The sequence below is a fragment of the Nerophis ophidion genome, linkage group LG15 (genome assembly GCF_033978795.1).
Source record: "Nerophis ophidion isolate RoL-2023_Sa linkage group LG15, RoL_Noph_v1.0, whole genome shotgun sequence".
Lineage (NCBI taxonomy): Eukaryota > Metazoa > Chordata > Actinopteri > Syngnathiformes > Syngnathidae > Nerophis > Nerophis ophidion.
The window spans coordinates 39,384,643-39,396,482 of record NC_084625.1 but is presented as its reverse complement, the minus strand read 5'-3'; the positions used below and the strand labels follow the sequence as shown (position 1 = coordinate 39,396,482).

The 11,840-nt window shown below is 41.0% G+C and overlaps 1 long non-coding RNA gene across 2 annotated transcripts; it reads left to right on the top strand.

Moving 5' to 3' along the window:
- Positions 1-3,750: 3,750 nt before the first annotated feature.
- On the top strand, positions 3,751-10,693 carry LOC133569657 (uncharacterized). Of its 2 annotated transcripts, none has more exons than XR_009809844.1 (5): positions 3,751-4,005; positions 6,039-6,126; positions 7,130-7,214; positions 8,287-8,371; positions 10,149-10,693. It is a non-coding gene; the product is annotated as an uncharacterized LOC133569657 (long non-coding RNA). The 2 variants fall into 2 exon arrangements; XR_009809843.1 differs by having other exon boundaries at positions 4,396-6,126.
- Positions 10,694-11,840: the final 1,147 nt, after the last annotated feature.

The following is an 11,840-nucleotide window of genomic DNA, read 5'->3' as shown; positions in this document are numbered from 1 at the left end:
TGGTGCCCGTGGGCACCGCGTTGGTGACCCCTGCTGTAGTAGATGTACATTAGTAGATCTATTCACCATTAGACTATTTTGTGGGACATTTGCACCCCCTGGTGGACGAATGTGGTCTCTACAGTAGTTAAGCACACACAGCTTGGACTGTAAACAGAATGGGAATATGTACAAAGTACATCCCAAAATAAATGTCATTATATCTTGCTTATTGTCCCTCTGACAGAGGAAGCAGAGGGAGAAAACAGGAGGATGTAAGCTGCTCTGCTCAGTGTCACGCGTTCACACAAAGAGTGTGTGTGACAGACAAAGCCAGGAGAAACACACACTAAATAGAAGAGAAACACTTGTTTGGACTCTACCTTAAATCCGAAACACTCAGAGGTGACAAAACAACTTCCATTATTGCTCAACATGTCAGTCATGAAACAAAGAGAGCATAAATAGAGCAGTTATTTTTGTTTTGTTTCATATTAAATGCAGTTTTGGTCAAAAGTTTGGAGTTTTCAATCATTTCTACAATTCCTATTTTTTTGTGATAGAGTGATTGGAGCATGTACTTGTTGGTCACCAAAAAACATTCATGAAGTTTGGTGCTTTTATGAATTTATTATGGGTCTACTGAAATTGTGACCCAAATCTGCTGGGTCAAAAGTCAATATTTGCTTACATGTCCCTTGGCAAGTTTTACTGCAACAAGGCGCTTTTGGTTGCCATCCACAAGCTTCTGGTTGAATTTTTGACCACTCCTCTTGACAAAATTTGGTGCAGCTCAGCTCAATTTTTTGGTTTTCCGACATGGACTTGTTTCTTCAGCATTGTTCACACCTTTAAGTGAGGATTTTGGACAGGCCATTCTAAAACCTTAATTCTAGCCTGATTTTAGCCATTCTTTTACCACTTTTGACGTGTGTTTGTGTCATGTTCACTCCCTGCTTTGTTTCCATGACAACCCATTAGTTCTCACCTGTCCTCATGTCACACACCTGATTCATTTGGACTCATGCACCTGTTGTCAATCACGGCATCACTATTTAAGCCTGCAGTTGCCAGGCAGTCAGCCTGGCGGCATCACCCTCTACAGCAGGGGTGTCGAACTCAAATACAGAGTGGGCCAAAATATAAAACTGAACAAAGCCGCGGGCCAAGGTTGAACAAATTAACCTTTTAATAGTTTTGCATTGAATATTAAACAAGCAAGGCTTATATAACTTTATAGTCACATGCAGAATCGAGTTTCAAATTATGATAATAATGATTAAAAAATATCAATGGCATATCAAATAAAATGTAAATAAAATTTGGGAGAGCGGGGTTTGGTGGTAGCGGGGGTGTATATTGTAGCGTCCCGGAAGAGTTAGTGCTGCAAGGGTTTCTGAATATTTATTCTGTTGAGTTTATGTTGTGCTATGGTGCGGATGTTCTCCCGAAATGTGTTTATCATTCTTGTATGGTGTGGGTTCACAGTGTGGCGCATATTTGTAAAAGTGTTAAAGTTGTTTATACAGCCACCCTCAGTGTGACCCTTATTGGTGTTGATCAAGTATGCCTTGCATTCACTTGTGTGTGTTAAAGCCGCATATATTGTGTGACTGGTCCGGCACGTTGTTTGTATGGCGGAAAAGCGGACGTGACGACAGGCTGGAGAGGACGCTAAAGGCAGTGCCTTCAAGGTACGCCCCCAATATTGTTGTCGGGGTGGAAATTGGGAGAAATTTGGAAGAATGGTTGCCCCGGGAGATTTTCGGGAGGGGTAGTGAACTTTGGGAGTCTCCCGGGAAAACCGTGAGGGTTGGCAAGTATGAGTATCAGCAGTGAATGCAGTGTTACAGAGGCATCGCCGCTGTATAATACCGGCGGGCCAGCTCTAATCTTAATTTGATATTACCTCAAGGGCCAAATGAAATTACACGGCGGGCCAAATTTGGCCCGCAGGCCAGAGTTTGACACCCATGCTCTACAGTACACACCCTTGTTATTTATGTTGATGATCCATGCTGCTGTTTTTCATGCTCTTTTCTCATTCCAAGAAAGTTTTCTTTATTCATGCCCTAGTTTACACGTTTTGTTTTATGTCCATAGTTCTTCCTTTTGTGCGAGTTTTTGTTAATACCCTTTGTTTTTGTAGTACTTTTGAGTGTTAAAATTAAAGGATGTCATTACCTTGGCATCTCGGGAAAACAATCCACACCATAGTCTCAGTCTTGACAATTTGGGGTTATTGTCCTGTTGGAAGCCCCAACTGCGCCCAAGACCCAACCTCCCGGCTGATGATTTTAGGTTGTCCTGAAAAATTTAGAGGTAATCCTCCTTTTTCATTGTCCCATTTACTTTCTGTAAAGCACTAGTTCAATTGGCAGCTAAACAGACCCAAAGCATAATACTACCACCACCATGCTTGACGGTAGGGCTGGTGTTCCTGGGATTATAGGTGTTGTGTACTGTTTTGTCATATGTGAGTTGTGTGATGTCACGAGAGCGGGGGAGATGTTTGACTCTATAGGTTGGTAATAAACAGAAGCCATCCGAGGCATTGAGTTGAAACGTGTTGCCTGACTATTATTGAATTAAGACACCAAAATGAGTATAAAGGTGAAACAGAGGACATAACAAAAGGCCTCACCTTTTCTCCTCTAAACATATTGCTGGGTATTGTGGCCAAACAGCTCAATGTGTATTTCAACTGACATCACATGGACAAAGATAAAACCTTCTGGAGGAAAGTTCTGTGGTCAGATGAAACAAAAATTGAGCTGTTTGGCCACAATACCCAGCAATATTTTTGGAGGAGAAAAAGTGAGGCCTTTAATGCCTGGAACACCATACCTACCGTCAAGCATGGTGGTGGTAGTATTATGCTCTGGGTCTATGTTGCTGCCAATGGAACTGGTGCTTTACACAAAGTAGATGGGACAATGAAAAAGGAGGATTACCTTCCAATTCTTCAGGACAACCTAAAATCATCAGCCCGGAGGTTGGGTCTTGGGCGCAGATGGGTGTTCCAACAGGACAATGACCCCAAACACACGTCAAAAGTGTTAAAGAAATGGCTAAATCAGGCTAGAATTAAGGTTTTAGAATGGCCTTCCCAAAGTCCTGACTTAAACGTGTGGACAATGCTGAAGAAACAAGTCCATGTAAGAAATCCAACAAATTGAGCTGAACTGCGCCAATTTTGTCAAGATGATTGGTCAAAAATTCAACCAGAAGCTTGTGGATGGCTACAAATAGCACCTTAAAGCAGTGAAACTTGCCAAGGGACATGTAAGCAAATATTAACATTGCTGTACGTATACTTTTGACCCAGCAGATTTGCTCACATTTTCAGTAAACCCATAATAAATTCATAAAAGAACCAAACTTCATGAATGTTTTTTGTGACCAACAAGTATGTGCTCCAATCACTCTATCACAAAAAAATAAGAGTTGTAGAAATGATTGGAAACTCAAGACGGCCATGACATTATGTTCTTTACAAGTGTATGTAAACTTTTGATCACAAAGGTATATACTAGCATCATGTGGATATATGTACAGAATGGAATTGTACAATACTTGTGAATTTGGACTCATTTTATTTATTACAAAAAAAGTTAGTAGGTGATACATAATAGTTCAGCATATTTCTGTGCCGCCATATAAAGTGCCCCCCCCCCCCCCACCGTTTTCCTAAATTGATGTATGTGGAGGGAAGTTGTGATTAGCACACTGCAGGTAGAAAGATCAGCGACCCCGTCTGGGTGGCTGGAGACAGCGCACCCTCAGACGGGGGCGTGGCATGGGCAGGACGGCGAGACGCAGCTAGCAGTTGATTAGATGTCGCAGGTGGTACGCGCTGATCTAATCAACTGTTGTCTTTAACAGTAAACGGCCAGCGGAGGAGGGACCGGCTGCTGTTGGTGGGACTGAAAAGTCGAGCAGAAAAGCGTGATCCTGAAAAACTGAATATATTAAAACTACTGTCAAACCTGAACCACTGGCGTCCAGCGTGCATCTGTGGGAACTGTGAGTAAGAAGCTTACAATGTACTAACGTGTGTTTTATTCTGTAGATACTTAGCATCATCAACAACAAAACTTGTTAATTTGGACTCATGTTACTAATCATCAAAAAAGTTAGTACGGCATACATAATATTTCAGCATATTTCTGTGCCACCATAAAATGTGTCCCCCCCTCTATTTCCCCCAATTGATGGACTAACATCATGTGTTTTATTCTGTAGATACTTAGCATCCTCAACAACAAAACTTTTTAATTTGGAATCAAATTATTAATCACAAAAAAAAGTTAGTAGGGGATATATAATATTTCAGCATATTTCTGTGTCACCATAAAATGTGTCCCCCCCTCTATTTTCCTCAATTGATGTACTAACATGTGTTTTATTCTGCAGATACCCAGCATCATCAACTACAAAACTTGTTAATTTGGACTCATGTTTTTAATCACAAACAAAGTTAGTAAGTGATACATAATATTTCAGCTTATTTCTGTGCCGCCATAAAATATGTCCATCCATCTATTTTCCTCAATTGATATACTACATCATGTGTTTTATTATGTAGATACTTAGCATCATCAATAACAAAACTTGTAAATTTGGGCTAATTTTATTAATGACAAAAAAAAAGTTAGTAGAGGATACATAATATTTCATCATATTTCTATGCCGCCATAAAATGTTCCCCCCGTCTATTTTCTTCAATTAATGTACTAACATGTGTTTTATTCTGTAGATACTTAGCATCATCAACAACAACATTTGTGAATTGGGACTCATGTTATTAATCACTAAAAAATTAATAGGTGATACATAATATTTTAGCATATTTCTGTGCCGCCAACAAATGTGTCCCCCCCCTCTATTTTCCTCAATTGCTGTACTAACATGTGTTTTATTCTGTAGATACTTATCATCAACAACAAAACTTGTGAATTTGGACTCATGTTTTCAATGACAAACAAGTTAGTAGGTGATACATAATATTTCAGCATAATTCTGTGCCGCCATGAAATGTGTCCCCCCTCTCTATTTTCCTCAATTGATGTACTAACATGTGTTTTATTCTGTAGATGCTTAGCATCATCAACAAAACTTGTTACTTTAGACTCATGTTATTAATCACCAAAAAAGTTAGTAGAGGATACATAATATTTCAGCATATTTCTGTGTCGCCATAAAATGTGCCCCCCCCCCCCCCCCTCTATTTTCCTCAATTGATGGACCAACATAATGTGTTTTATTCTGTAGATACTTAGCATCATCATCAACAACAAAACTTATGAATTTGGACTCGTGTTATTAATCATAATACAAGTTAGTAGGTGATACATAATATTTCAGTATATTTTCGTGCCGCTATGAAATGTTCCCCCCTCTGTTTTCCTCAATTGATGTACTAACATCATGTGTTTTATTCTGTAGATACTTACCATCATGGCGGCACAGAAATATGCCGGATATTATGTATGCCTTACTAACTTTTTTTGTCATTAATACTATTAGTCTAAATCAGTTGTGTCAAACGTACGGCCGGAGGGCAAGATCAGGCCCGAGAACAAGTTTTATCAGACCCGCGGGATGAGTTTGCCAAGTATAAAAATGTACCTGAAATTTTTGAATGAAAGTAACTGCTGTTCTAAATGTGTCCACTGGATGGCACAATTGCAATTATTTATATCTTTGTAGATGATGCTAGCTATGTACAAAATAAACTACATGATGTTAGTACATCAGTCGAGGAACATGGTCAAACTACATAAATAACAGACAGTGATTTGATTTTAATATACTTTTTTTTATCTTAATTTAAAATTAACACCCATAAGTTGACTGATAAACATTATCACATAATTTATTCAGAAAATATAAATCACAACAAATAAAGATGGAATACGATTAACTGCAACATGTAAGTGTAAAAGCGAACATGTTTCTCTACCACATGTCCACCGGCAGGTTTTGGTGAGAAAATTGTGGTAATAAGTCGGCTCTTACTGTAAACATGAGCGGAGCTTGTGTCGTTCTTCCTGCAGCAGCTGTCAAAGAGGCAGCTGCGACTTTTTTGGCTCCTCCATGGCTTCACTCAGACACTGGCGGTCACCACACCCCTCCGACTTTCAGGTATGACTTTATTATCTCACTAAAACACTAGTAACACAATAATCAGATAAGGGATTTTCCAGAATTATCCTAGTAAATGTGTCTAATAACATCTGAATCGCTCCCACTGCCCTCGTCTTTTTTTTTCTTTTCTTTTAGACCTTCACTCTCACTATCCTCATCCACAAATCTTTCATCCTCACTCCAATATATGGGGAAATTGTCGCTTTCTCGGTCAGAATTGTTTGCGCTGCTTGTGTCCATGATTGTAATCATTGGGAGGATGTGAGGAGCTCTACAACCCGTGACGTCACGTGCACATTGGCTTCTACTTCCGGTACAGGCAAGGCTTTTTTATTAGCGACCAAAAGTTGCGAACTTTATCGTCAATGTTCTCTACTAAATACTTTCAGCAAAAATATGGCAATATCGCAAAATTATCAAATACGACACATAGAATGGACCTGCTATCCCCGTTTATATAAGAAAATCTCATTTCAGTAGGCCTTTAAAGGCCTACTGAAACCCACTACTACCCACCACGCAGTCTGATAGTTTATATATCAAAGATGAAATATTAACATTGCAACACATGCCAATATGGCCTTTTTAGTTTACTAAATTGCAATTTTAAATTTCCAACAAGTTTCTTGTTGAAAACGTCGCAGAATGAATACGCGTACGCGTGATGTCACGGACTGTAAGGAAATATTACCGCTGCACCAAACACAGCTAAAAGTCATCTCTGTTCATGGCGTAATTACACAGTATTTTGAACATCTGTGTTGCTGAATCTTTTACAATTAGTTCATTTAATAATGGAGACTATAAAGAACAATGTTGTTAGTGGAAAGCGGTGGATTGCAGCTGTCCTTAGCACCGAGACAGAGTGTTTCTTTGTTTGTTGTGAAGCGAAGCGGTCAAGCAAACATGTTTTCTCTACATCAACCAGGATGTTTTTGGATGGGGAAATTGTGATATATATCTTAACGGAGATATCATTGGATTTTTTGTCGTCCTGCAGCAGCTGTTTAAAAGGCAGCTGTGAGCTTGGCTCCTCGGCTTCTCTCTGAGACACTCCGAGTTCACCGCAGCCATCCAACCTCGAGGTATGTCTTTACAATCTTTAAAATCTCACTAAAACACTATTAAAACAATAAGCAGATAAGGGATCTTCCAGAATTATCCTAGTAAATGTGTCTGATTACATCTGAAATGCTCACACTTCCGCTGCCCTGAGCCGTTGTTTTTTTTTTTTTTTAGTCCTTCACTATCAATATCCTAATTCACAAATCTTTCATCCTCGCTCAAATTAAAGGGGAAATTGTCGCTTTCTCGGTCAAAATTGCTCGTGGCTTCCATTATAAACAATGTGAATATGTGTGGACCCCTGCAACTTGTGACGTCACGCGCACATACTTCCGGTAAAGGCAGGGCTTTTCTATTAGCGACCAAAAGTTGCGAACTTTATCGTGGATGTTCTCTACTACATCCTTTAAGCAAAAATATGGCAATATGGCGAAATGATCAAGTATGACACATAGAACGGACCTGCTATCCCCGTTTAAATAAGAAAATCTCATCTCAGTAGGCCTTTAAAGCACTCAACATGGCTGGCACTATTGCACCACTAGGTGGCAGGGCATAGCAACACAGTACACACACACACACACACACACACACACACACACACACACACACATACACATTATGACCTGAGATAGATGCCATGCTTAAAGAGCATATGAAAAAATGAACAATGTATGCATCATATGAATTATCCAAACGTTTAAATATGTGTCCCTAAGATTTACAACAGCTTTTGCAAGTTGGACCCCCCTGCACATTTTTACAGATGGTTGCAGGATGAGAAAGTATTCATCAACTGTAATACCCCAGGTGTGCTGTATGTTTGTTTACCTGGTAAATTACCTGCCAACTTGCAACACTGTCCCATGGAGTGTTCCTGTTTGAGGACACAACGCTGTGGCGCTGCTTTCATTTGACACACAGGACACTTTAAATGAGAAACGAGGCAATAAACCGGATCCGTATCTAAGATTGATGTCAAGAGGTTGATGGTAATGGCAGACAAGACGTTTACAAAGCTGTGCGCTGACACGAGACATATTTCAAAAGCAGATGTCCAGTTTTTTTGTTGTTGTTGTTTTTTTCATCCAGGGCACCTTTGGGTGGATAAGTGGCTCAGCAACTTCACGGAAGTCAGATGATACTTGCTGGGAATACTCACTGCCTTTTAAAGAAGGTGAGTTGCACCTTCTCCTTGAACCCATTGGCAGATGTAACACAGGCTCGTAATGAGTAAATGAAGCCTCAATGAGTGTGTGGCACACTCACAAGCTGTATTGACACTGCACTGCTGCGGCGTAAGTCAGGGGTTGCACAGTTCTTTATAAATTAGGGGATGGCGTGGCGAAGTTGGTAGAGTGGCTGTGCCAGCAATCTGAGGGTTACTGGTTCAATTCCCACCTTCTACCGTCCTAGTCACGTCCGTTGTGTCCTTGGGCAAGACACTTCACCCTTGCTCCTGATGGGTCCTGGTGAGCGCCTTGCATGGCAGCTCCCACCGTCAGTGTGTGAATGTGTGTGTGAATGTGTGTGTGAATGTGGAAATACTGTCAAAGCGCTTTGGGCTCCTTAAAAAGGGGTAGAAAAGCGCTATAAGTACAACCCATTTACCATTTAGGATTGTACGGTATACTGGTAGGGCTTCACGGTGGCAGAGGGGTTAGTGTGTCTGCCTCACAATATGAAGTTCCTGCAGTCCTGGGTTCAAATCCAGGCTCGGGATCTTTCTGTGTGGAGTTTGCATGTTCTCCCCGTGAATGCGTGGGTTCCCTCCGGGTACTCCGGCTTCCTCCCACTTCCAAAGACATGCACCTGGGGATAGGTTAATTGGCAACACTAAATTGGCCCTAGTGTGTGAATGTTGTCTGTCTATCTGTGTTGGCCCTGCGATGAGGTGGCGACTTGTCCAGGGTGTACCCTGCCTTCCGCCCGATTGTAGCTGAGATAGGCGCCAGCGCCCCGCGCGACCCCGAAAGGGAATAAGCGGTAGAAAATGGATGGATGGGTATACTGGTATTAGTATAGTACCGCAATGCAAATGAATCATATTCGGTGCTATACCGTCTCTAAAAAGTACCGGTCTCCACCCCGTGTTACCCTGTCGTCATGCCTGGTTTAGGAGCAGAGGAGCATTTTCGGCAGAGCACAATCACGGAGTACTTACAAGCAGACACAGTGTGTAGACAGAAAAGGGAAAGCGGATGCATTTTGGCTTAAGAACTAAAGATAAAGGTGAAGTTATAGTACTGAAATGCCCACCGAAAGAAGTGTGTTAAGACATGACTAACTTGCTTGCGGCTAAAGTCGAGCCCCAGACGGCAGTGTTTTTAGCTACTTCTAAATCACTAATCCTCGCTTCCACGGCGACAAATAAAGTGAGTTTCTCCCTGCAGGACGAAGAATAGCTAAACATGCTTCACTACACACCGTAGCTCACCGGCGTTAAAATAAAAACAAACGCCATTGGTGGATCTACACCGAACAGCCACTGTAATGATACAAAGTACAGGAGCGTATCGAGTCGATGCTACTGTGATTATGTCGATATTTTTTGGCATCACAACATTCTTTAGTTTTTTAAAAATGTATATTATGTTTATGAACTCAGGAAATATGTCCCTGGACACATCTCCCGTCCAACTGCAAAACCTAGTAACGAAATGTTGGTCAAAACTGAGCTGATAATTTTGGAGATATATGATTTTTGTTCCGTAAGTAAGCTGTAACGCACATGGCAGGACCTAGCAACTTCCACATGACCGCGTAGATACAACAGAAAAACCTTGTATCTCAAGGGTATCTCTAGAAGTGAGTTACTAGATTCTGCTTTTGGACGGGAGACATGAGGACTTCCCAATAAGCATCACGTCTGGCATTCCCTCCCCTATGCTTTGCTTGCCTTCTCTTTGCTCTTTCGGTGTCTCCCTTGTTCATGTCCCTTGTGTCTTCCGCAGTGAGTTCCCTGTCTTCCGTGATCGTGTTTCGCCTCTCGACATCCATCCGGATTCCTGACTGCCTTCGTCAATCCTCGACCCCCTGCTCGGACACGGACTACGCTGCCTCACTCCTGCCGTCAACCCCTTGACTTTGAATATGACCAATGTTTGATCCTGTAACGACTTGGTATCGGATTGATACCCAAATGTGTGGTATCATCCAAAACTAATGTAAAGTATCAAACAGAAGAATAAATGATTATTACATTTTAACAGAAGTGTAGATAGAACATGTTAAAAGGGAAAGTAAGCAGATATTAACAGTAAATGAACAAATAGATTAATTATTCATTTTCTACCACTTGTCCTTAATAATTCTGACAATATGAGAATGGAAAATGACACAATATGTTACTGCATATGTCAGCAGACTAAATCAGGAGCCTTTGTTGGCTTACTTACTACTAAAAGACAAGTTGTTTAGTATGTTCACTATTTTATTTAAGGACAAACTTGCAATAAGAAACACATGTTTAATGTACCCTAAGATTTTTTGTTAATATAAAGCCAATGATGCAATTGTTTGTGGTCTCCTTTATTTAGAAAAGTATCAAAAGGTACCAAAAGGTCTCAAAATACATTTTGGTACCGGTACCATAATATTGGTATCGGGACAACACTTACACATACCTCCTCAGTGGCCTAGTGGTGAGAATGTCCACACTGAGATCGGTACGTTTTGAGTTCAAACCCCGGCCGAGTCATACCAAAGACTATAACAATGGGACCCATTACCTCCCTGCTTGGCACTCAGCATCAAGGGTTGGAATTGGGGGTTAAGTCACCAAAAACGATTCCTGGGCGCGGTCACCACTACTGCTCACTGCTCCCCTCAAGATCAAGGGTGATGGGTCAAATGCAGCGAATTATTTCGCCACACCTGGTGTGTGTGTGACAATCATTGGTACTTGAACTTTAAATTTACCACACAGGCCTCTTGAGCCCATTGCAACAAAGCTTCAGAGGTGAATCCATTCACAAACTACAAGAAGCCAACAGCTGATTGGCAAAAACCACAAAATCAAATCATACACAGACGTCATAAGCGAGAATAAGTATTTGAATGGTAAATAGTGTCAGGTTGTATGTCATTAAAGAACAGATGGCGACGTTTGCATAGAACACATCCGACACGCAAAGGCAATTACAAGTTGAACACATGGATTAGACTGCCCTTGTTTGTTTGAACTTCAATAACTTTCCCGGTTATATGTTGTGTAAAACATTCAAAGCAACGTTCTTACTTTTTGCCCTCCATCTCTTCCATCCCTGAGTCAGTATGTTACATACTGTGTTTTCCTGACCATAGGGCACACTGGATAATAAGGCGTACTGCCGATGAGCGGGTCTAGTCAGGTCTATTTTCATACAAAGGCGCACCGGATTATAAGGCGCATTAAAAAGGTCATATTATGATTTTTTTTTTTCTCAGTGTTAAACACTTCCTTGTGGTCTACATAACATGTAATGGTGGTTCTTTGGTCAAAATGTTGCATAGTTTATTTTTTACGGATCATCTTAAGGCTTCAGGCTTCAGGATGCGCTGTTTTGTGGGCGATCTTTTTTACGTGGCTAACCTTTGGTAGCGTCTTCTCCCCGTTATCTTTGTTGTAGCGGTGTAGCGTGCCAGGACGGGAGTGGAGGAAGTGT